This window comes from Bos grunniens, chromosome 12 (genome assembly GCF_055505025.1).
Source record: "Bos grunniens cultivar Pamir isolate PY7600 chromosome 12, Bosgru_T2T1.0, whole genome shotgun sequence".
In the NCBI taxonomy this organism is placed as follows: Eukaryota; Metazoa; Chordata; class Mammalia; order Artiodactyla; family Bovidae; genus Bos; species Bos grunniens.
The window spans coordinates 72,467,162-72,493,095 of NC_141176.1; the positions used below are offsets into that span (position 1 = coordinate 72,467,162).

The window sequence follows — 25,934 nt, forward strand, 5'->3', positions numbered from 1 at the left end:
ATCTTTCCCATTCTGTTGTTTGCCTCTATTTTTTTGCATTGATCGCTGAGGAAGGCTTTCTTATCTCTTCTTGCTATTCTTTGGAACTCTGCATTCAGATGCTTATATCTTTCCTTTTCTCCTTTGCTTTTCACTTCTCTTCCTTTTCACAGCTATTTGTAAGGCCTCCCCAGACAGCCATTTTGCTTTTTTGCATTTCTTTTCCTTGGGGATGGTCTTGATCCCTGTCTCCGATACAATGTCATGAACCTCATTCCATAGTTCATCAGGTACTCTATCTATCAGATCTAGGTCCATAAATCTATTTCTCACTTGCATTGTATAATCATAAGGCATTTGATTTAAGTCATACCTGAATGGTCTAGTGGTTTTCCCTACTTTCTTCAATTTAAGTCTGAATTTGGCAATAAGGAGTTCATGATGTGAGCCACAGTCAGCTCCTGGTCTTGTTTTTGGTGACTGTATAGAGCTTTTCCATCTTTGGCTGCAAAGAATATAATCAATCTGATTTCGGTGTTGACCATCTGGTGATGTCCATGTGTAGAGTCTTCTCTTGTGTTGTTGGAAGAGGGTGTTTGTTATGACCAGTGCATTTTATTGGCAAAACTGTATTAGTCTTTGCCCTGCTTCATTCTGTATTCCAAGGCCAAATTTGCCTGTTACTCCAGATGTTTCTTGACTTCCTACTTTTGCATTCCAGTCCCCTATAATGAAAAGGACATCTTTTTTTGGGGGGGGGTGTTAGTTCTAAAAGGTCTTGTAGGTCTTCATAAAACCGTTCAACTTCAGCTTCTTCAGTGTTACTGGTTGGGGCATAGACTTGGATTACTGTGATTTTGAATGGTTTGCCTTGGAAACGAACAGAGATCATTCTGTCATCTTTGAGATTGCATCCAAGTACTGCATTTTGGACTCTTTTATTGACCATGATGGCTACTCCATTTCTTTTGAGGGATTCCTGCCCGCAGTAGTAGATATAATGATCATCTGAGTTAAATTCACCCATTCCATTCCATTTGAGTTCGCTGATTTCTAGAATGTCGACATTCACTCTTGCCATCTCTTGTTTGACCACTTCCAATTTGCCTTGGTTCATGGACCTGACGTTCGAGGTTCCTATGCAATATTCCCCTTACAGCATCAGACCTTGCATCTATCACCAGTCACATCCACATATCTGAGGTTATTGATATTTCTCCTGGGAATCTTGTTTCTAGCTTGAGCTTCATCCAGCCTGTCTTTTCACATGATGCAAATACATTAAATAAGCAGAATGATAATATACAACCTTGATGTATTTGTTTCCCAATTTGAACCTTATTTGTTTTTCTTGTTTTAGAAATAGACATACCATGTTTTATTGCACTTCCCAGATACTGCCTTTTTACAAATTGAGAGCTTATCAGAACCCTGTGTCAACAAATCTATGGGCACCATTTTTGAAACAGTATTTGATCATTCCATGTCTCTGTCTCACCTTTTGGTAATTCTCCCTATATGTCAAACTTTTTCACAATCATTGTTGTTGCTCTGGTGATCTGTAACATCAGTGTTACTGCTCTGACTTGCTGCAGTCTCCTCTATTGGTTAGTATTTTTTTAGCAATGCATTGCTTTTAGGTTAAAGTCTGTACATTGTTTTTTCAGACATAATGCTATTACACCCTTGGTAGGCTAGTGTAGTTAAACATAACTTCTGTGTGCTCTGGGAAACCAGAACATCCATATGACTCCTTTATTGCCATGTTCACTTCATTCCAGTGTTCTGGAACTGTACCTACACTGAGGGATGACTGTACCTCATTCCTTTTGGGAAAACAGGTGATTGTCTGTTCTGGAAGCTTTAACATGGACATAAAGATGAATGAATCTGTTGCAAAGACTGATGCTCCAGAGGGCGGGTGACCAGCCTCAAGGAGTAGCTGGGGAAGTGACAGATGCTGACGAAGGGCATAACCGACAGGGTTGTCACCATAAAGTCCCATTGCTTAAGGTGTAACTCAGGATTCAGAAAACTAAGATCATTGCATCTGGTCCCATCACTTCATGGCAAATAGATGGGAAACAGTCGAAACAGTGACAGACTTTATTTTTGCGGGTTCCAAAATCACTGCAGATGGTGACTGCAGCCATGAAATTAAAAATGCTTGCTCCTTGGAAGAAAAGTTGTGACCAACCTAGATAGCTTATTAAAAAGCAGAGACATTACTTTGCCAACGAAGTTCCATCTAGTCAAGACTATGGTTTTTCCAGTAGGCATGCATGGATGTGAGAGCTGAACTATAAAGAAAGCTGAGCACCAAAGAATTGATGCTTTTGAACTATGGTGCTGGAAAAGACTCTTGAGAGTCCCTTGAACAGCAAGGAGATCCAACCAATCCATCCTAAAGGAGATTAGTCCTGAATATTCACTGGAAGGACTGATGTTGAAGCTGAACCTCCAATACATTGGCCTCCTGATGTGAAGAACTGACTTATTTGAAAAGACCCTGATGTTGGGAAAGATTGAAGGCAGGAAGAGAAGGGGATGACAGAGGATGAGATGGTTGGATGGCATCACCGACTCATAGGACATGAGTTTGAGTAAATTCCCGGATTTGGTGATGGACAGGGAGGCCTGGTGTGCTGTAGTCCGTGGGGTCACAAAGAGTCAGACACGACTGAGCAACTGAACTAAACTGAAGGTGTAATAATTACATTTTATTGCCCAAGTGAATACTTCTGCACAAAGATAGATGGATTTTTTAAATTTTATTTTCTAATTGAATTTAATCCATAATAATATATTTTTGTTATAAAAAAGCAATGAATGTGCAAAGTAGAATAGGGAAATAAAAGAAAATCTCATAAAGGGAAGATTACAAAATACTCACTACCAGAAAGTAACAGTTGTTTAATACTATAATATTATTTGGGTATCACTAGAGCCAGTTTAATAATTTTTTATGCAAAACAAATTATTTTATTAGCAGAATTTTGATTTATTCTTAAAATTCCCCATGTCATTTATTAATTTTCCATAGCTTGGTTCTTAACATTCATCATAGAGATAGAGTATAATAATCTCAAACTTAGACATTTATATATTTTCCCAATTGTCACTTTTATCAAAAATTTTGAGATGGATTTCTAGATGGACATATCTAGATGGATATAGTTTTGTTCACTGTAAGTAAATCAGAGAAAGGACATGTTGGGAAATAAATGTGACCTAATTAATAGCTTTGTTTATTTGTTGACTTTCCAAAGGGATTTACTGTGATTTGGTTCATTCAGTTCAGTAGCTCAATCGTGTCCGACTCTTTGCGACCCCATGAATCGCAGCACACCAGGCCTCCCTGTCCATCACCAACTCCCGGAGTTCACTCAGACTCATGTCCATCGAGTCGGTGATGCCATCCAGCCATCTCATCCTCTGTCGTCCCCTTCTCTTCCTGCCCCCTACCCTCCCAGCATCTGAGTCTTTTCCAATGAGTCATTAAGCACCATTAATGTGTCAGGCTTGGAATTCTATTTCACAAAGAAGTTTTCTCAATATTTATTAAACATGATGGAGTCATAGTGATAGTAATATAATCTTCCTTACTTTCTCTGTTGCCACAAAACAGAGGAGCAAGACAGACAAATTAGAAATGCTCTTTATCCTGACTCACCACTATCTCTACACTAGAGGGTTCTTCCTGTAGTTTTCAGGATTAGCTGGGTGCTCGTCACCTGCTTTCTCTGCAGCCAACAGCACAGCCCTTCCCTCCAGTCTCTGCTCACTGCAGTCTTCATATCACCCGGAATCTCCCTGGTAACGTGAGCAAAGGGAGCATGTGACAATCTGCACTTGCTCTAACAGTATTGTTGTCTGTGGTCAACATTTTCACTGTCTCTAGTTAAAGTATTCTTTGGCAATGAATGAAGAAGAACCAAAAGCAGAACTAAGAAACTCATATCCCATCTCTTCTGTTTGTAGTCAATTTATGGTTCTGTATTTTTTTATGTTTCTTCCTCAACACAAACCTCTTATTAGAATTTTCTCACAGAAGAGAAAACCAAAACTGTTTTAACATCCCCACCTGAAAAGCCCAAAACAGCTCATACCTAACTACAGTTTTACTTAAATTCTGTTTTTCACCTTCATGAAACTTTTCTTTCATAAACCTGCAAGGCTGCAATTAGAACATTTGAGAAGAGAAAAACTCCCTCAAAAACATGCCAAGAGATTTCATTCAAGTTTTCAGAGGAGAGATAACTAACACTGAGGTAGAAAGCATAGTCAGGGAGGAGAAATACTTTATGAAGGGGTCACTTATGTGCAAAAGCAACAGTTTTGAGAGAGCAGCTGTGGAGGTGACTGTGACCCAGCATTCATTTTTCCCCCAGTGAGAGAATGATTTATTATTTCAAGACCTAAGAAATGATTTTGAGTTAATACTTACCACATTGTCCAGTCACTGAGAAAACTACAGGCACCATTTTAACAATGAGGAATCTACCTTCCAGGGTTGGACAACTCTCCTGTGTCATCACCTGGTGGCCAAAGACAGAGGTCTGACTCTCAGGTCTTTCCCCTCACAACTCTCCATATTGCTAAGTGGGATCTATCTCTATTGTTGTCATCATTTCCCAGCATCTTTCTTATCAGGCTTTTCCTCCACCCTCTCCTGTCCCCCACCTTTCCATGTACTCATCTACATCACTGGTAACATCCTGCCAGTGAAAATGGATGAAATTATCTTACAGTGGGTCCATTTCATTTTTATGTCTAGGACAGCTACTGGGAATATCTGCACACAAACAGCTTGATGAACACATCTTCATTGAGCTTATGTAACTGACTGACTCATACAACATAATGTTAGAACTTGATAAGCCATTCAAGTTTGGGGTTCCAGGAGAGGTCCTGGGGTTCAGGGATTGTTGTCGTAGCAACTTGAATGTATGATTTAGTTTATAGTTTACTTGGGTTACAGGAAGAGAGGGGACAGAGGAAAATTATAGGAACCTTTTCTTATAAAAGATGTTAAAAATTCAAAATTATACCTATTTTTCTGTACAGAAAGAGAATTTGGATTTGCTTTGTGTTTATTTGTTCTGGAATATCTAGACTCTTTGATCAAACCAGTAAATATAAAGGCTAAGTTGATAAATTTCTATTTCTGGCCTTTTCTTAGTCTGTGTCCCATCTCAGCTCTTATAGCCTCTGACGTGAGCCTTGGCTTTTAAGTTTGATTGGGTCCCATCTGTTTTTGCTGTTATTTCTTTTACTTTGGGAGAGTGAACTAAGAAAATATTTGCTGCAGTGTAGTCAAAGAGTCTTTTGTCTGTGCTTTCCTTTAGTTTTATAGTGCTCAGTCTTAAAATAGGTCTTTAAACAATTTTGACTTTATTTTTGTGTATGGCGTGAGTGAGTGTTCTAATTTCATTCATTTTCAGGTGTCCAGCTTTCCCAGTACTGTTAACCAAAGAAACTGTATTTTTCTCCATTCTTGTCTACTCTTTCAAAGATTAATTGACCATAGATGTATGGAGACCAGTGTTTTAAAACTGCAGTTTTTCTTATTCAACATGGGGAAAACAGTTATGTTCTATTATGCTATGCTTAAGTAAAATTGCACATTTGGGGCATCTAAATTGGTATGCCAAGTTACAGAACATTTAAATTATTATGTGGATAAAACAGTTTAAATTATTGTTGTACTTATTTGAGAACGCTGCCCTTAGCAATGATCCACAATAGTAAACAAATGATTAACAGGAAAATGGCCTTCATGAGACTTAATAAATGTCTCCAATTAAATACAAAGGATGAAATTAATTGAAATACCTAGATGTGGAAAAACAACCTGTATCTCGTTTAGAGTTCCAGAATATTCTCTTCTTTTTAAAAAAGTTAATTTTTTAAATTTATTTATTTTAAGCTGTGCTGGATCTTCCTTGCTGCACAAGCTTTTCTCTAGTTGCAGTGAGTGGAACTCTTTTTGAGCAGTGTGAAGACCTCTTATTGTGGTGGCTTCTCTTGGTGCAGAGCACAGGCTCTAGGCACGTGGGTTTCAGTAGTTGTGACACATGGGCTCAGGAGTTGTGGCTCCCAGACTCTAGAGCACATACTGTATAGTTGTAGCCCACAGATTTAGTTGCTCTGCACCCTGTGGGATCTTCCAGGACAAGGGATTGAACACGTGATTCCTGCATTGTCATGCAGATTCTTTTACCACTGAGCCACCAGGAAGCCCATCCAGCATATTCTCTTAAGATACATGTACTCTAAACATGACCTAAATGAAGACTTGAGTACTTCTTAGCATCAGGACTGTTTTTATAATTATGTCATTTGGGCCATTTATTTCAGACACTTTTTTCTCTCCAGAACCATTAACCAAAGTCACTAATAAGTGGAAAGGCAGAGGTAAGAGCCCCTTCCTCTCCTTTTCAATTTCCATTTAGCAGACTTATTAATGAGCAATAAAAAGGGTGAAAGGCAGGTAGTTTAAGAGGGAGAAACAAAGTAAAAAAGATATTAATAATTTGTGAAAACAGATTCAGATCCTAGAGATTCAGAGCCTAGGCAGTTAGACTGGGCTGCCCCATATTCTCTGCAGGCTGAGATCACTGGAATTCGGAGCTCTATTTCTTACTTGCTTCTTTAGTCTTACCAAAGACAAAACTGGATTTCTAGAGAATTTTTCTGTGCAGAGCAATTCTGTAAAAGCTGCTTCTGTACCAGCTCTTTTTGCCAGCCTTCCACTCTCAGAAGAATAAACCACAACCACAGCCAACTTCTAGAAGCATCTCAACCTCTCAGACAAGGGATTCTGTTCTTCTTAGCAGCTGACATAATCCAGGACCTGAAAGAAATTCTGAACGTGTTTTCTTTTTTCCCTAAATACTGCTCAGATTCTCAAATCAACTTGACATTTAATTTGTGATCAGGGCTCTGCCTGCTGGTTTGTAGGTCATCACCCTACTTTTTAGATAAATGCAGTTTCATTTTCTGCAATCAAGATATTTCCCAACTCTGTGTATCTGTATAAATTGCCACAAAGCTCAGAGCCTGAGAGCTAAAAGCACTAACTAATGATAACAACCCCAAATACCCTGGGCAGAATATAAGATGCTACAGAGTGCCAGTAATCCTAGTGTAAAACTCATTTTCTTCCTTTCCGATAACATTGTAATATTAAAAGTTCAGGCGAGGCCTTTGTCTGCCCAGTAAAACAGTAATCAGATCATTTAAACACCACCCAGTCCTACCACCCACACCGAGTCTGTCTGTTCTCCCTGTCTTGCCCTTTTTTGAAATATTGTCTGGGCTATAATATGGTACTGAGAGATATTGTGTGCTAATGGATTTCTTTCTGATGTTAACAGGTTTTGGATTCATGGATATATAGAGAAGCTGGAGAGCCACGTAATTTGCTGCAGAATAAAAACAGCCTATTTTACAAGATGGCGCGACAACTGGGTGAGGCTGAGGTCACTGCCCTCACTGAAAGGGCAAAATAGGTGAGCTCGCTGCAGGGAGTTGTAATTAAAGTTTGTCTCCAGGGTTCAATCTTCACAATCTCCATTGGGTGACTGATAACAAGCACTCTGTGCCCTTATAAGCCTCCACAGAGGAAGTCTCATGGCTGGGTCTTAACAACACATTGCAGGTTGAAGGCAGATCTGCCGGGATTCTGCAGCAGATTTGGGGGTGGGGTGGATATGTGTGCTCCTCAGTGTGTGCACATTTGCGCCTGAGAGATGTCAGATTGGACTTTCCACAGTTTGGACTCTGGGTTCAGAATCTCATAGAGCACAGAAAACTCATTTTGTAAACCCTTCACATTCATTCTGATTGGTGCTCAGCACATTTGTACTAAAAGTGCTATCAAGAAATATCCAGGAAATTTGAGAGTTTAAGGGAAAACAGTTTAGAATATTTTGGCTTTAGCAAGATTTACCAGGGAAAGGTGTGGGTTTTTTCTGTTTTCTAATCCGTAAGGAAAACGTCTACCTGATATTATCACTTTATCCTTAATTACTGTTGTTTAGAATTAGGTCCAATACTTTGGCCACCTAATGCGAAGAGTTGGCTCATTGGAAAAGACCCTGATACTGGGAGGGATTGGGGGCAGGAGGAGAAGGGGACGACAGAGGATAAGATGGCTGGATGGCATCACCGACTCAATGGACATGAGTTTGAGTGAACTCCAGGAGTAGGTGATGGACAGGGAGGCCTGGTGTGCTGTCAGACACGACTGAGCAACTGAATTGAACTGAACTGAACTGAACTGAGAGTTAGGTCCAGTTGCCCCTCTATGCTTCCTCTACCTCCTAGAAGGTGAAATTGTCATCAGGACAAATCAAGAACCCACAGTACCTTAACTCTATAGTCAGAATGGTGCTTGAAGGTTTACAAAGCACTTTCTCTGAGATGGGGTGTATAATGCACTGTACATGGTTTGAGGAAGTTTCTCAATGGGTAACATTCAGGTCACGTGACACTTTCCTAAAAAAGGTGAGATGGTAACTGAGGTCTGGTTTAAGAGACTTAGCCATTGTCATAGAGCTGCCTGTAATTCTTTCTGGAACAAGGTGGGAGTGGGTTGATGAGAAGATAGAAGGAGGAAAGAAAGGTTTGGTGTCTTACCCCTCGACATTTGTGGTTCATGGTGGGATGAGGCTTCCAGCTGCATGCTATGAGGCTTACCCATCAAAAATTTATTTCTGGGTATTAAATTAACTGTGTATTTTCCCTTCTTCATGCTTTTTTGCATTTCCCAGATTTTCACTTGTGAGTAGAATAATTACTAGTGTAGTATTTAAAATACATCTTAAAGAAAACATGTCCCAGTATCTTAAGTACTTCTATATGAAAGATTTATCTAAAATGTGGTCTAAGTTCCCTCTGTTACTGTCTCTTCTCAGTCCTCCTTAGAAATAGAGGAAATGCAGAGCAAGACCTTCTACTGCTCATAGGTTAGGAAATTGCCTGGGTCACAGAGCAGGCTGAACAGCTGGTGGAGTTGGAGTTCATACGCAGGTTTAGAAATAAGGAAGTCTGTGTTCTGAACTTTTTTTATAAGTACTATATTTTGTGCAAATCTTGAGAAGTTGAACAAAGAACTCTGTAATTTTTATGCCTGAAATTCACAGAGTGCTTTCATCTACTAGAATGTCTCCCAGTCAGACCTTTCCTCCTAAGACCTAGAGATTCCTAGAGACCCAGAGATTCCTAGAGACCCAGGAATCTCCAAAAACCCTTTTGCTCTTTTGACCTCAGGTATTTCATATCAAAAAGAGATGTACCCACCTATGTGCCACAGTCTTAATTTAAAGCCTATGCTATCATTATATTTTATCTAGACATTGAGTAATGAGAAATAGATCACAGAATTTTAGATCAGTCCAGATCATATAAGGTAATAGGATTCAACACCTTCATTTTACAGGTGAGGAAACTAAGGCCCTTAGAAGGAACGTGGCCCTATGTATGAAACTGATGTTTAGTTAATTTGCAGCAGACTCAGAATTAGAAATCGGTTCTTTCAGTGAATGTCTTAAATCAAGTGTAACATACACATGGAAGCAGGCTTAGGTCATGGAATTAGAAATCTTGTGATTCCTGGCCTAATAACCCCGCACCTACTCTAACAATACTAATGATAAGTTACATTTGGGTAGTTCTTTATAATTCATTTTATATTGTTCTCACATGTGTGATTTCACTTAATCTCATGATGGTCCATTTTTATCCCATGTCATGGATGAGTAAAGTGGATCCAGGCTTACCTAAGGTCACAGAGCTGGTCCAGGGAGCACAGAGGGGCAATTGCTGGGGGAGGCTGAGTGCTGCCCTAGGTACTGTGTTCTGCGTTGAGTCTGAGAACACTGCTCCTTTCACATGGTTGCCACGGTGGGGCCATCACCCAAGTTCAGAGTGGCAGAACCTCAGTCTTGGATTCTCGTCCTGCCTCTGGGTCAGGTCACCTCTAAGGAAAGAAATACATTTCTTGATTCTCATCCCAGTTGAATATCTTCTTGGCATTATTTATGCATGCTCTGCATCTTCTTAGGTGAGCTGTCAGATTATCAGTTTTTTGAATGTGCAAGCATCAGATACCAATGCATTGTTGAGAGCTGTAACACTGGGAACATTAGCCTAAGTCAACAAGGTTTTCACTCTAATAGAGCAGAATTCATTCATCTTAAAAGAAAATCCAACATCTGGGGAAAGGTGCTTCCAAGTCACATTTTTTTTTTAATTTTATTTTATTTTTAAACTTTACATAATTGTATTAGTTTTGCCAAATATCAAAATTAATCCATCACAGGTATACATGTGCTCCCCATCCTGAACCCTCCTCCCTCCCCATACCATCCCTCTGGGTCGTCCCAGTGCACTAGCCCCAAGCATCCAGTATCGTGCATTGAACTTGGACTGGCATCTCGTTTCATACATGATATTTTACATGTTTCAATGCCATTCTCCCAAATCTTCCCACCCTCTCCCTCTCTCACAGAGTCCAAATACACAGTTCAGGTGAGCTGATCACTGTTTGATTAACCCATTTAGATGGTCCATGAAATAGCAGAGAAAGTACCTTTTAGATACATAAAGCTGAAGGGTACATTAGTTTGCTAGGACTGCCAAGCAAAGTACCACAGAGTAGGTGACTCAACAGAAACTTATTTCCTCACATCCCTGGAGGCTGCAAGTCTCAGGTCAAGGTGTCGGCAGGGTTGGTTTCCTCTGAGGACGCTCTCCTTGGCTTAGAGATGCTGTCTTCTCTCTTTGTCCTCACATGGTCTTCCCTCTCTGTGTGTCTGTGTCCTGATCTATTCTTATAAGAACCCCAGTCTATTAGATTAGGACCCACCTGTATGACTTCATGTTAACTTTATTGTCTCTTTAAAGACCCTGTTTCCAAATAGTCATATTCTGAGGTACTGGGGGATTTAGGACTTCAACATGTAAAACTGGACAGGACAGTTCAGCCTGTAATAGAGGATAAATGCCTTCCATTCATTCTGTTCTGTGATGAAGTAGACCTGGTTGAGGCTTTCTGAAGTTTCTTTGCTCCCAGTGTGTAACAGCTGTCATGTTGTCTGTTCATGAAATCACCTAATACAACCAGAAGTTATAAAATCCTAATATGCTAGCTCTAGGAGCCTGGACCAGTTTGAATAGGTGGAGGAGGCACTTAGCATCCACGTGGTCTTGTGTCCCCAAGGTCCCTGAGCCTCAGGTCCTCACCTGGGTGTAGAGCAGGGATTACAGCCCTGCTGGCTTCACAGTTATTACGAGGATCAGATGAGAGAGCAGATGCTTTCAGAATATAGTGTTTTATGGTGTAAAAGTAGGATCATTTTTAAAAAGACTGTAGACAGAAGACTTGTCTCCCAATAATAAAACAAATATACTCATAGTTCTTCTAGATAGGTTTCAGTTCAGTTCAGTCACTCAGTCGTGTCCAATTTTTGGCGACCCCAATGACTGCAACAAGCCAGGCCTTCCTGTCCATTACCAACTCCGAGAATCCACCCAAACCCATGTCCATTGAGTCAGTGATGCCATCCAACCATCTCATCCTCTGTCGTCCCCTTCTCCTCCTACCCTCAATCTTTCCCAGCATCTAGGTCTTTTCAAATGAGTCAGCTCTTCACATCAGGTGGCCAAATTATTGGAGTTTCAGCTTCAACATCAGTCCTTCCAATGAACACCCAGGACTGATCTCCTTTAGGATGGACTGCTTGGATCACCTTGCAGTCCAAGGAACCCTCAAGAGTCTTTTCCAACACCACAGTTCAAAAGCATCAATTCTTCGGCTCTCAGCTTTCTTTATAGTCCAAATCTCACATACATACATGACCACTGGGAAAACCATAGCCTTGACTAGATGGACCTTTGTTGACAAAGTAAAGTCCCTTTTTTTTAATATGCTGTCTAGGTTGGTCATAACTTTTCTTCCAAGGAGTAAGCATCTTTTAATTTCATGGCTGCAATCACCATCTGCAGTGATTTTGGAGCCCCCCAAAATAAAGTCAGCCACTGTTTCCACTGATTTCCCATCTATTTGCCGTGAAGTGATGGGACCAGATGCCATGATCTTTGTTTTCTGAATGTTGAGCTTTAAGCCAACTTTTTCACTCTCCTCTTTCACTTTCATCAAGATGCTCTTTAGTTGTTCTTCACTTTCTGCCATAAGGGTGGTGTCATCTGCATATCTGAGGTTATTGATATTTCTCCTGGCAATCTTGATTCCAGCTTGTGCTTCCTCCAGCCCAGCGTTTCTCATGATGTACTCTGCATATAAGTTAAATAAGCAGAGTGACAATATACAGCCTCGAGGTACTCCTTTTCGTATTTCGAACCAGTCTGTTGTTGCATGTCCAGTTCTAACTGTTGCTTCCTGACCTACATACAGGTTTCTCAAGAAGCAGGTCAGGTGTCTGGTATTCCTATTTCTTTCAGAATTTTCCTCAGTTTATTGTGATCCACACAGTGAAAGGCTTTGGTATAGTCAATAAAGCAGAAATAGATGTTTTTCTGGAACTCTCTTGCTTTTTCCATGATCCAGCGGATGTTGGCAATTTGATCTCTGGTTCCTCTGCCTTTCGTAAAACCAGCTTGAACATCTGGAAGTTCATGGTTCATGTATTGATGAAGCGTGGCTTGGAGAGTTTTGAACATTACTAGCGTGTGAGATGAGTGCAATTGTGCGGTAGTTTGAGCACTCTTTGACATTGCCTTTCTTTGGGATTGGAATGAAAACTGACCTTTTCCAGTCCTGTGGCCACTGCTGAGTTTTCCGAATTTGCTAGCATATTGAGTACAGCACTTTCACAGCATCATCTTTCAGGATTTGAAATAGCTCAACTGGAATTCCATCACCTCCACTAGCTTTGTTCGTAGTGATGCTTTCTAAGGCCCACTTGACTTCACATTCCAGGATGTCTGGCTCTAGGTGGGTGATCACACCATCGTGATTATCTGGGTCATGAAGATCTTTTATGAACAGTTCTTCTGTGTATTCTTGCCACCTCTTCTTAATATCTTCTGCTTCTCTTAGGTCCATACCATTTCTGTCCTTTATTGAGCCCATCTTTGCATGAAATATTCCCTTGGTATCTCTAATTTTCTTGAAGAGATCTCTAGTCTTTCCTAGCTTTAGATAGCTTTAGAGACTCTAAATCAGAGATCCCCAACCACTGAAGTTCCTTTCAGTATTCAGTTCAGGTATTTCAGACCATGAAGCAAAGTCCTTTTCAGTTGAAAGTTGCTAAAAATAATATTTTTCTTTATAAAAATTATATTGAGAAGGGTTATGAAGGAAGGAACCAGGTAATTCTAGAAAGAATATCAAGCAGTAGAAAATGAAATTTATTTTCTTTTTTCCTTTTGCTTTTCACCAAAAAAGTACATAAGGATATAATCACAAAATATGGCTAGCTTAATAAAATGGAGGAGGGTGATGGTATGCAATTAACCCCCTCTCCCACCCCCCACCAGGAGTTTTATTTTTAAATGCTTCCATTACAATGGTAATAGCTTCAGATTTCAGCCAGTGAGGCTCAAGCATTCTTGGAGGGCTTATTTTTCTCCTTAAATGACATTTAAATATATAGCATTTTGTATGCAGAGCTGTTTGCTGGGAGCAGGTTATGTTAGCAGCAAGAGAATAATAAAGTGCACTTACTATAAAGGTAGGTGTCCTAGTGCTTTTCTGTTTCATGTGTGACTCTCTCTCACAATAACTTTGTTTACAGCACCCACAAATGCACTTGTAGTCAGGTTTTATAAAAGAAATCTGAATCATATGTCTAAGCAACCCAGTTTGTGACACGAGTCAGCCTCTGATAGACGATATATTTTCCATTTTAAAGACTCAAACGAAACTTTTCACATTCTTCTTTGAGGATAAAGAGTTACATTTGAAGTCGTTTTTTGCCCAAACAGATTCAGAGATAAGGCTTCACAAACCCTGACATTATTTTGTTATGTGCATCTGTTAGGAACTGAGATATAATACAGCTACTGAAAATTGTTGATTGTGGACCTTGACAGCACTTCACTTCCTCTGTGTTCTGATTATACACTGAGAAAACCTGTATCTCTTACAGTTCAGCTAGAATTTGGTAGAATTCAAGAACTCCAAGGCCTGGCAGAGATCCGTCCTATTATTTGGTATCATCCTTCATTTTAGAGAAGTCACTTGTTTGATTCCTGGCTAAAGCTTTTGATTCCCTTTCATTCTTGGGAAGTATCCACAGATCACATTTCTATAGGGCCTATGATTGCTTTGCCAAACAAATTAAACACCAGGTTATTTCATACATATATACCAGTGTTTCAGTTCTTGTCAGTCAGAGTTTTTAAAATATAAAGATTACAACCTGATATTAACATCCAAATCTGTTGTGCTCCTTTTATGTGTGAAAATGAGAAGCCCGGTTGAGGTGCAAGATTTCTTATCCTCTTTGTTACCCTGTTTTTAATTTATTCCAGGGAGTAAAATGATTTTGCTTATCAATTTATTGTAGTGATAAAGCATATCTGTGAATCAGAATGATCAAAAATCTAGGAGATCTACAGGTTGTTTGGCATTTAACCCAGCCCCACTGAAGGTTTTAGTGGAGCTATTTCCTCCATAGATTAAATACAGCCCTGGTTTTTTAAAACTGTTCCCCCTATAGTGATATGATTGCTTCACATGAAGAAGGAAACCTAGAAATGTGTTGTCTTAGGAGAAGGACACTGAAACTTTTAAACATGTTGATTTTGTCTTTTTCTCCCTCAGGTGTACTTCAAAAGGAGATAGCCAGATGTTACTCACAGTAACCTTGTGGTTATGAATATTTCCAGTGGACAGCCCTCAGCCTTAATAATTTTTGAGTCAACACTGATTCTCCCATGAGTTCATGTCTACTCCAAAGGCTTTTTTCCAATAGCTTTTCAACTGCATAAACTATATTCTATGTTTCTTATACTGGCAACAAATATTTACACATTACAAGATGTTAGTTCTCCAACTTCACTCAAGATTTCAAGCTCTTGGAAAAGGATTTATTATATTTATTTATATGTTATAATGTTTTCTTTATTATGCAAATGAAAGGCATAGGCCACCTATAAAAGCTGTGTCCCAGATTTTGTGTCCTGAGAGACTCCAGAGCCGAAATCATTTTCTAAGATTTGAGACAAAGTTTTCACAGATGGTTTTTTACTGTTCCTAGAATTACATATTACTTTCTGATTTTATCAGAGATTCTGTTTACTTGAAGACTGTGTGAAGTTGCTGTTTTGTGTCACCACTTCCTTTGACATGACTAGGATCCATTTTTCCACCAAAAGACCTCTGGTTAAAATACTATAGAGAAAACTGATAGGAAAACATACAATATACTATAGTTTAACAACAACAACAAAAAAGAAAGGATATATGGTTAAATACAGAAGGACAATATCATATGTTCTAAGAGAGAAGGAAAAGAAAATATGCTTTCTCAAAACAGGAGCCCTTCTAGGGGATTTGCTAATGAAGGACAGACATGTGCTAGACTGTCTTCTAGATAGAGGATTTTATTTTTTTTACATTAAGAATTGTGGTAAAGTATATATAACATAAAATTTGCCATATAACCATTTTTAATCACACAATCCAGTGGCATTAATCACATTCACAGTGTTGTGCAACCATCACTGTCTGGGTCAGTTCAGTTCAGTTCACTCTCTCAGTCATGTCCGACTCTTTGTGACCCCATGAACCACAGCAAGCCAGGCCTCCTTATGCATCACCAGCTCCCAGAGTCTACCCAAACCCATGTCCATCGAGTCAATGATGCCATCCAACCATCTCATCCTCTGTCATCCCCTTTTCCTCCTGCCCTCAATCTTTCCCAGCCTCAGGATCTTTTCAAATGAGTCAGCTCTTCGCATCAGGTGGCCAAAGTATTGGAGTTTTAGCTTCAGCATCAGTCCTTCCAATGAACACCCAGGACTGATCTCCTTTAGGATGGACTGGTTGGATCTCCTTGCAGTTCAAGGGACTCTCAAGAGTCTTCTCCAACACCACAGTTTGAAAGCATCAATTCTTCAGCACTCAGCTTTCTTTATAGTTTATCTCTCACATCCATACATGACCAATGGAAAAACCATAGCCTCGACTAGATGGACCTTTGTTGGCAAAGTAATGTCTCTGCTTTTAATATGCTGTCTAGTAACTTTTGGTAATTATGTGCTTCCTATTCAGTGTGTTATTTCTGCAGTCATTTTGATAAGTTTCATTTTTCTAGGAGTAGCTCTGTTTCCTCTGAGTTTTTGAGCTTGATTGGCATAAATTTATTCACAACATCTTATATGTTTAGTCTTTGCAGCATCTCCAACTGTGTTCTTTTGGCTTTTTAATTTTCTTTGAGCCTTCTTTTTTTATGAATAATCTTGCATAAATTTTTCCTGTTTTCAAAGAATCAACTTTTTGTTTGATTGCTGCTCTTTCTATTTTCCCTAGTTCATTGTATCATTCTTTCTTTCCTTCAACTTTTCCTTTACTTTGAGGTTTTTTTTTTATAAATTCTTAAATTGGAAATAGGTTAATAATGTCATTATTTTTGTAATATAAGTATATAAAGCCAACTCCCCCCACCGCCAAGATCCACTTTAGCTGCAACCTGCAAGTTTTGATACTCACCACTAATCAATAGCCATAGTATTATATATTTTCTAATTCCTAATTTAATTCATTAACTATATGTTTCACCCGTGAGTTATTCATAAGTATATTGTTATCTAAATTTCAAATGCTAATTGATTTTTTCTGTTAGATTGAACCATGTGGAACTGCTAACGTTCAGCCTTTTTATAAGCCATACAGTGGAACTTCCATGTGGTTCAACCTAATAGTTTACTTTTGTTTTTAATAACATAATGTCATTTTTGTCAGACAATATTAGATTGTGGATTTTAAATCAAAGGTAACCACATTCACACAAAAAGTCCTTGTTACCCCTGTTTTGTATTTTATTTGGGGGGGTTTAAAATGTTATAAGTATGTGTGTAATCAGTAATTTTCAAATAAAAGCCCTCCCCAAGTACTGGAATGTTTTCTGACATGTGTTGCTGGCTGGTTCTCTGGGATGCAGACTGGGATGCAGTTTAGTGCTGGGATAAGTATCAGGGGGTGCCCTTGGGATCAACACTTGTGGCATCAGGAGGAAATAAACAGGATAGAGCAGAGGGAAAGATCAAGATGCATCACTGGCCAGATGACTTTAACTGACCCCATGGAGAGCTGGAGTGAAGATGGCCCTTCAGGGTTATCCTGACATGTCCAGTGGCCAGGTATTTATACCTCCACCCAGATGGGACATTGCAGAGAAGCTGCCCCCAGAAGACCTAGTGGCTGAAGACTGCCCACCTACAGCACTTCCAGCAACTGGAGAACGAGTCCTTGAAGGGAGGTCTGGGCAGCCCATCTCGATGTTATGCAACAGCATGTATCACAGTTCCAGACATGAGTGATTAGGCTGTGCTGTGGGGGAAACTCTTGGTGACTGCCATGTAAGTCAAAACGATGATTTAGTGATTCTTCTCAGTGCCCTTTGGTCTAAAAAAAGTAGAGAAGAAGGTCCATGTAGAGGAGACAGCCTCATCTCTAGGCTCAGCCCAGTTGTCACCCCTGCTAGGAAGTCACCTTAAGATTAATCCTTGTCCTAGGTAACTTGGATTTCTGCAATACCCTGACCACCTCTCATTTGTTAAACTGAACCATCTTTGGTTAGTGTCTTGCTGTCACCATCTTGAGATACTTCATTTTTAAACAAGGGTCCCTATTCTTTCCATTTTGCACTGAGTCCTATAAATTATGTAACCTGCCCTAACTATGAGTATTCATAAGCATTCTGTTTTCTTATAAAACTAAGTGAGAAAAAGACTTTAAACTGTGCCCTATTCACTTTTAATTCCATCTCCCAGCACAGTATGTGTCACATAGCAGGTGCTCCATAAATGTTTGCTGAATGCATGAATGAATGAATGGTATTGAGAACAAACCTTCCTTCTCAGCTTCATAATTTTGAAGTTTAAAGAGGTAGTTTGGGATAACAGAAAGCCCTGGTTTTGGAGTCAGTCGGTCACAGATCTGCACGCCAGTTCTTTCTCTACTACTTACTAGCAGTGTGAGCACCTGAAGAATGTACTGTCCAGAGTGGGACACTTGAGAGTGAAAGGAAAGCAATAACCAGCCAAGGTGCCAGGAAAATAAACTGGCACCATCCTTGACAAAATGGACTCTGGTCACCCCATAGCCATGTAGCCATAGTTACATGCTTGGATAAGTGTCTCAACCTCTGAATCTCAGCTTCATCTGGAAAATGAATATAGTTTCTGTACTTCCATTCTTTGGTTGGGAAGATGGATGGACCAAGAGCATCCAAAGGCACAAGGTGGAATCATTGACCTTGGTGATTCCTAATTACCAGGAGAGGAGAGCAAGATGGATGTGGATGAAGGTAGGTTTGTAGATTGTAGAAGATGTATTTGAGAAGGTCCTCATTTAATAGCCTAAACCAAACTGTTTGTCCTTCACAGATAAAAATGGAATATGCACACGAGGAGCACATGCTCTGGAATCAGGCTTTCAGGGACAATTACTGGTTCCTCTGGGCACTGACTGGGATTGGTTACGATTCTGCTAGCTGCTAATTATTGGCTCTTAAGATTAGGAAGCCCACTGTGTCTCAGTTTCTTTGATAGTGGAAGTGAGGTTACTACAATTCTCAGAGGGTTGTTGCAAATGTAACTGTGACAGTGATACCATAGTACGGCCTGTGGGCTAGTGCCAGTCTATGGCCTGTTTGTAACTATGTTAGAAATAAGTACAGGAAATTCAAGAAAACTAGACATGTGCAGCCATCTGTTACTGCTGTGACATCTACACTCAGAAGGGGTGGGATCCTGAACAGCCCAGAGACCAGTGTGACTGTTGCACTTGCAGAGGGAAGGTGCACACGACTGAGCTGAGCACTAGCCGTGCTCAGTGGATCATTGATTAGGTTGAAATGGTCTGAAAATGTAAAATTACATAAAACTGATTCTCAACCTCAGGTGAGAAACACTGCTTTTGAACTATGCTGGATTTGTGATTAGCGCCCCATCAGTACTACCCTCTACAGCACTACCCTCTTTATTAATTGTTACCATCATATTTATGTTTAAAATTAGACCACACAGGCTTCCAAAAGGCCCTATTATACATTATCAATATTTTTAATAGCATTAAAAAGTTAGAAATAAATTCCTGTTCAAGTTTGGAGGGTTTTTTCTTTTTTTTTTTTTTTAATCTAAAAACAATACTATGCTTATATTTATACTGATGCTATTCTTGAATCAGCAGTATGGTCCTAATGTTGAAGAAGGTCCCTGGAAACACAATAGACCACTTTAAAGCCTTCAGAGTTTTTTAAACACAAGGTTTTATGTGTAAGCTGTTAATTTTCCTTTAAAAACAGAAAGAATGTGGGTTAACTGAGCTTTTGTTTTTTAAACCTAATGTAGTAAGGAAAAAAATAATTTTCCCCCAAAACTAAAATAGCAATGTGTACTGAAAAGCTGGGAGAAATACATGTTTTTTTAAATTTAGAACTAAAAAATGACATTACTGGAAGGAATGACATGCCTGAGTTCAATGAGACCTCCATCTATACTCCAGGCCCAGATGACTTCCCTTAGGAGTCAAAATTGGGACTGTGTGATTTTTTAAGAAGAACAAAGATTAAGACTTAGATATACTGAACATGTTTTACACAAAGTTTACTTTGGATGGTTCTGACTAAATTCACTTTTCACTTAGCAAACATGCTCACAATTATCCATTCTAATTGGTGGAAGCTTTGGGTATTCCAAAGCAGTGTTTAATTCAAAAGTTAATCATATTTAATTATGGAGGATATTATATAAAACATATTTTTAAAATTAAATTTTGCAGAATACCTAGACAAAAAATGAGTCTCTGAGATGGAATTTATATTACATTAGAAATATTATAAGTAGGTAATGATAAACAGAGGACTGAAGGTTTTTAAACCCTATCTTTTACAACTATAAAATATTTATAAATCCATGAGTTTATACTGATTCTGATAAAACATAAAATAGGAGGAAGGGTAAGCTCTTTTTTGCAATAGAATACCAAGTCACAAATGTAGACAGGCTGACAGAAAAGTATCATATGGCAGCCATCATAAACAATTCAGACAAAATTCATCATTGGCTGAATATACCATGAATGTTCGGGAGTTGGGGGAGGCATGGCATTTTCATAGACTCTAAGTATCTTCCTTGATTAATTCTTTAGGGAAGAGTTGCATTTTTAAAGTGGAAAACTCTGGCAAACACCAGGCTAAGCAGAGTAAACATTACTAATAATGAACCTACTGATACCCTTGGAATTTTTTTCTTGCTTCTTTAAAAATTTATTTTATTTAAGCATAGCTGATTTACAATGTTGTGTTAATTTCTGCTATTCAGCAGTGATTCAGTTATACATATACATACATTGTTTTTCATATAAGTTAAATAAACAGGGTGACAGTGTACAGCCTTTTCTTTCCTCTTTCCCAATTTTGACCCAGGCAGTGGTTCCATGTCTGGTTCTAACTCTTGCTTCTTAACCTGCGTGTAGGTTTCTCAGGAGACAGGTAAGGTGGTCTGGTACTCACATCTTTAAGAACTGTCCACAGTTTGTTGTGATCCACAGTCAAAGGCATTGGTGTGGTCAATAAAGTAGTAGATGTTTTTCTGAGCAGACACCATATGGCCCGAAAAGCCTGGAAATGTTTTGACTTCCTGTTTACAGGAAAACTCTGCCCACCCTGCCCTAGGGCTCTGCTATTGAAGCATGGACCAGCCAGGCTTGGTCTGGAAGGCTGTTAGGAACATGGAATCTTATCTGTACTCTAGACCTACTGACTCAGAATCTCCGGATCCCAGGTGAGTCCTGCTCACATTACAGTTTGAGAAGCACTGGTTTAGAGGCCCTGCTCGGGTCATCCTGTGGTTGCACCCTCCCCAGGTTCAGGCAGCCAGAGAGGACCAGGGGGTGTGGCCACCTGGAGCCCCGCCCCCTCCAGGCCGTCTCTGAGCACCTGGACCCTAGAACCCCTGCTCCCAGCGCCAGTGGAGGCCTCCCTCCTGGGGGCCATGTCCCAGCCGGACAAGTGGTCAAGATACAGTTGTTTGTGGGACGGGAAGAGAGTGGCCTGAACCTGGACTTGAAGGCTGGGGGTGCTCTTGCTTGAACAGCAGATTCCTCAGGGAACAAAAAGGGTCAGAGCCAGAGGTGGGAAGAGCAGGGGGAGGGCTGGGGACTGGGTCAGCCCCTCCCTCTGCTCTCCTGCCTTCTGGCTTGTAGCTGTGTCCAAAATCCCATTCTGCCAGTTATTAATAGTTAAGAAGGTATACTTGACAATTTTGTTTGACTGACTTATAACTTTTAAATATTTAAGCATGTAGTATGGGCTTCATTTATACTCTTGACCAGGGACCACAGATGTGAGTGACAGGTCTGTTAAATGCTTCTCAAAGTGTGTTCAGAGGACCCCCTCCATAAAAACCCACTGGGTTGTTGGTTAAAAATTCAAATTCCCAGGCCCCACTTGTGTAACAACCTGGATCAGATCTTTGGGGCTGGAGCCCAGGAACCTGCATTCTGACCCCTCCTCTGGTGACTCTGATCCACAGCAGAGCTACAGGAGGACTTGTAATGGAGTGGGGAGGGGCATGGAGAAGAGCTGCCCCGAGGGGTAGGAAGCATCAGGAGAAGAGGGAGGTCCCAGGTCAGAGGAATGTGCTGACCAGGAGCTCACACCTTCTTGCTTCTCTCATAATTCTACTCACAACCTGGCCTGACCCCACCCCCGGGAGCTGGATGTAAAGAGAAGCTTCTAGAATGGGACGAGAGTGTCTTTCTGCCAACCATGAGGCTCTCGGGGGCTGCCCTGCAGAAGGAAGGACCCGAGTCAGGGGCAGTAGGAGCAAAGGGGCTGCGAGCACCTGGAGGGACCACACGGACCCACCCAGAGAGTCAGGCTGAAGCTGCTGAGCAGGTCTTTGGGCAGGGAGACCTCCTGGTCCCATGGGACATGGGAGGAGCTGGGACAGACTGTGTGGTCACACCTGTCTGGGCTCAGAGGCTGCATCTGTCAGTTATGAGTCTATGACATTGATCAAGTTCCTTAAGCTCTGTAAGATGGGGCTCCTAATATTCTCTGAGCTTATGTTAAAATTAAATGTGATAGTCTTATGTTCAGGCCTGTGACACTGGCAGGATAGGCAAGTGCCATGGTTTTCATACTGCCAAGAATCTCTGTAGCCACCGACGAGCCCAGAATCGGCATGATAAATAGTACAAGAAAGCCCATTTGGGCACAGCCCTGAAAGCCAACCCTTTTGGAAGCTTCTCATGCCAAGAGAATCGTGCTTGAAAAAGTAGGGGTTGAAGCCAAACAACCAAATTCTGCCATCAGGAAATGTGTCAGGGTTCAGCTCACCAAGAATGGCAAAAAATCACAGCCTTTGTACCCAGTGATGGTTGCTTGAACTTTATTGAGGAAAGTGATGATATTCTGGTTGCTGGATTTGGTTGTAAAGGTCATGCTATTGGTGACATTCCTGGAGTTTGCTTTAGGTTGTCAAAGTAGCTAGTGTCTCTCTTTTGGCCTTATACAAATGCAAGAAGAAAGACCAAGATCATGAATTTGGATGATGAAAGCATGATAGTAATAAATTTTCATATACCCCCAAAATTAAATGTGATAGTTAAATAAAAATACATCCCACCCCACAATACAATAAGGGGCAGCTGATGTTTACTGTGGAGAAGGCGATGGCACCCCACTTCAGTACTCTTGCCTGGAAAATCCCATGGATGGAGGAGCCTGGTGGGCTACAGTCCATGGGGTCACGAAGAGTCGGATATGACCGAGCAACTTCACTTTCCCTTTTCACTTTCATGCATTGGAGAAGGAAATGGCAACCCACTCCTGTGTTCTTGCCTGGAGAATCCCAGGGATGGTGGAGCCTGTTGGACTGCCGTTTATGGGGTCACACAGAATCAGACACGACTGACGTGACTTAGCAGCAGCAGCAGCAGCAGCTGTTTACTGGGGCATTCATTACCTTACACCTCTGCACTTCTTGATGCTCCTATCATAGGCACTTGTCACTGACTGTGCTCAGTCACGTCCAACTCTGCAACCCTATGACTACAGCCTGCCAGCCACCTCTGTTCATGGGATTCTTCAGGCAAGAATACTAGAGGGTTACCATTTCCTCCTCCAGGGCATCCTCCCCATCCAGACATGGAACTTGCATCTCCTGTGTCTCCTGCATTAGCAGATTCTTTTTTTTTTTTTTTTTTGGCAGATTCTTTACCACTGAGACTCTTTACCTGGGAAGCATCTGTCACTGGCTATCAGCCAGCGGTCTTATCAAGATCAATTTCCTCAAACCCTCCAGGGGGCGCTAGTGGTAAGGAATCTGCCTGCAACTGCAGGAGAACCAACAGAGGCAAGTTTCATTCCTGGGTCAGGAAGATCGCCAGGAGGAGGATATGGCAACCCACTCCAGTATTCCTGACAGAAATCCCGTCTTCTGTCCATGGGGTCCCAAAGAATCATCATGACTAAGCACACACACACACCTCAGACCCCAGGCACAGGAAGGTTCCAGTCACAGACATGTGCCAGACCTGTGCTTGGCCAGTGGCCTGGAGCGCCGAGTTTCTCTGCCTAGGAGTGACTCCTAAAGTTACTGCAGAGCTGCTCATCCTGTACATTTCCCAGGATTTCCCTCCCAGCAAGCCACATCTTGGGACTCAGATGTGTGAAGCTCAGGTTTGTGAACTAAGACTGTGGTGGTTTAGTTGCTGAGTCTTGTCCAACACTTGTGAACCCATCGACTGTAGCCTGCCAGGCGCCTTTGTCCATATGGGGTTCTCCAGGAAATAATATTGGAGTAAGTTGCCATTTCCTTCTCCAGGGGATCTTCCTGACTCAGGGATGGAACCCGGGTCTCCTGCTTTGCAGGCAGATACTTTACTGGCTGACCCATGAGGAAAGCTCCAGAAGTGAAAGTAAAGTCACTCGATTGTGTCCCGACTCTTTGCAATGCTATGGACTCTAGCCTGCAAGGCTTCTCCGTCCATGGGATTTTCCAGGCAAGAATATTGGAGTGGGTTGCCATTTCCTTCTCCAGGGGTTCTTCCCAACTGAGGGATCAAACCCAGGTCTCCCATACTGTGGGCAGACTCTACCATCTGAGCCATCAGGGAATCTTTTAAAAGAAGTAACTATAGGAGTGTAACCCTTGGAGAGGCACTCATACACACTGTAGACTGTTCTGTAGCCAGCTTTTAATAACATGAGTGAATTGATACTGTCAGTGTCTGCCCATAAATCCTGCATGGGTGTGTGTGCTTAGTCATGTTCAACTCTTTGTGACCCCATGGATTATAACCTGGTGGGCTCCTCTGTCCATGGAATACTGCAGTATTGGGTTGCCATTTCCTTCTCCAGGGGATCTTCCCAAATCAGGGATTGAACCTTGCAGCTTCTGTATTGGCAGGGAGATTCTTTATCACTGAGCCACCAGGGATACCCAACTAGGCTGGGCTGGTATGAAACCTCCAGGGACAACCATGCTATACTGAAAATCACCAGCAGGGGGCAGAAGACTCATGTATCCAGGTGACCAGCGTGGAAAGGCCATGGAATGAGGGGCCAGGAAGACCTCACAGGGGGCAAGAGGTGTCACAGGCCCCCACCTCACCCACCTCATCTACACCCTAGACACAGAAATGCACCTTTCTGCTCCTACAGAATCACCTAATTTGTTTACTTTGTTCCTCATCCAGATAGAGTCCTTATAACTTCAACATGGCAAAGGCCAGTGGTTTGTAAAATCACCAAGGGAGCTCTGTAAACCCAGTGCTGAAGCCTCATCTCAGTAAAATCAGAATCTCGGGAGAGGGGAGGCAGGAATCAGCACTTTAAAAAATCCACAAGAGAGCAGCCAAACAAAAACCTCTGTTGGAAATATAAGATCTCATTTCTTCCCAAATGGCAGCTGCTTTCATTGCTAGAAAATGTTAGTTGCTCAGTTTTGTCTGACTCTTTGCAACTCTATGGACTATAGCCCACCAGAATTCCATGGAATTCTCCACATAAGAATACTGGAGTGGGTTGCCTATTCCCTTCTCTAGGGGACCTTCCCAACCCAGGGGTCAAAAACCCTGGTCTCCTCCATTGCAGGCAGATTCTTCACTGTCTAAGCCACCAGGAAAGCGGAAGACAGTTTGATTTCTTCCTGTTTTACTACTGACTCTCCCTAGTCAGACCCCAAAGGCCAGGGGGTTTCATTTGACAGCTGTGCATGTGTGTATATGAGTCACTCAGTAATGTCTGACTCTTTGCAACCCCATGGACTGCAGCCCGCCAGGCTCCTCTGTCAGTAGGATTTCCCAGGCAAGAATACTGGAGTGGGTTGTTATTTTCAGCTCCAGGGGATCTGCCTGACCCAGGGATCAGGCAGATTTTCTACTGCTGATCCACCTGGGAAGCCCCCCTGTCAGGTATGGCTTGTGCCCATAGAATGTGCTCCAGAGGACATGCTTTCCCCTTAAAACACCCCTGGGACTGCTCTATGTGATTCCTGTCAGCTGGGGGATGGGCGATTCTCACAGGACAGGCTCAGCTGTGCTGCCCATGGCTCCAGATCATAGTGTCAGGCTCAGCATCTCTGCACATGGCCCTCAGAGCTGAGGTGTTGATGCAGCCATTTTGCATCAGGGAGTCTTGTCTGAAGGGCCGGGTTGAGGTTTCTGCATGAGGCGCCCTGTGAACAAGTGAAACTTGACTCAGCAACAAAGGGAGAGAAAAAAGGTAACACTTTATTTCATTAAGTAA

The 25,934-nt window shown here is 41.3% G+C and overlaps 1 long non-coding RNA gene and 1 pseudogene across 1 annotated transcript; both read left to right on the plus strand.

Annotated features, from left to right (window-relative positions):
• The first annotated feature begins 7,356 nt into the window (after positions 1–7,356).
• Positions 7,357–17,072, plus strand: LOC147361886 (uncharacterized). Its single transcript, XR_015137694.1, has 2 exons — positions 7,357–7,493; positions 14,774–17,072. It is a non-coding gene; the product is annotated as an uncharacterized LOC147361886 (long non-coding RNA).
• Positions 17,073–21,947: 4,875 nt separating this feature from the next.
• LOC147361887 (small ribosomal subunit protein uS12 pseudogene) lies at positions 21,948–22,735 on the plus strand (annotated as a pseudogene).
• The last annotated feature ends 3,199 nt before the right edge of the window (positions 22,736–25,934 follow it).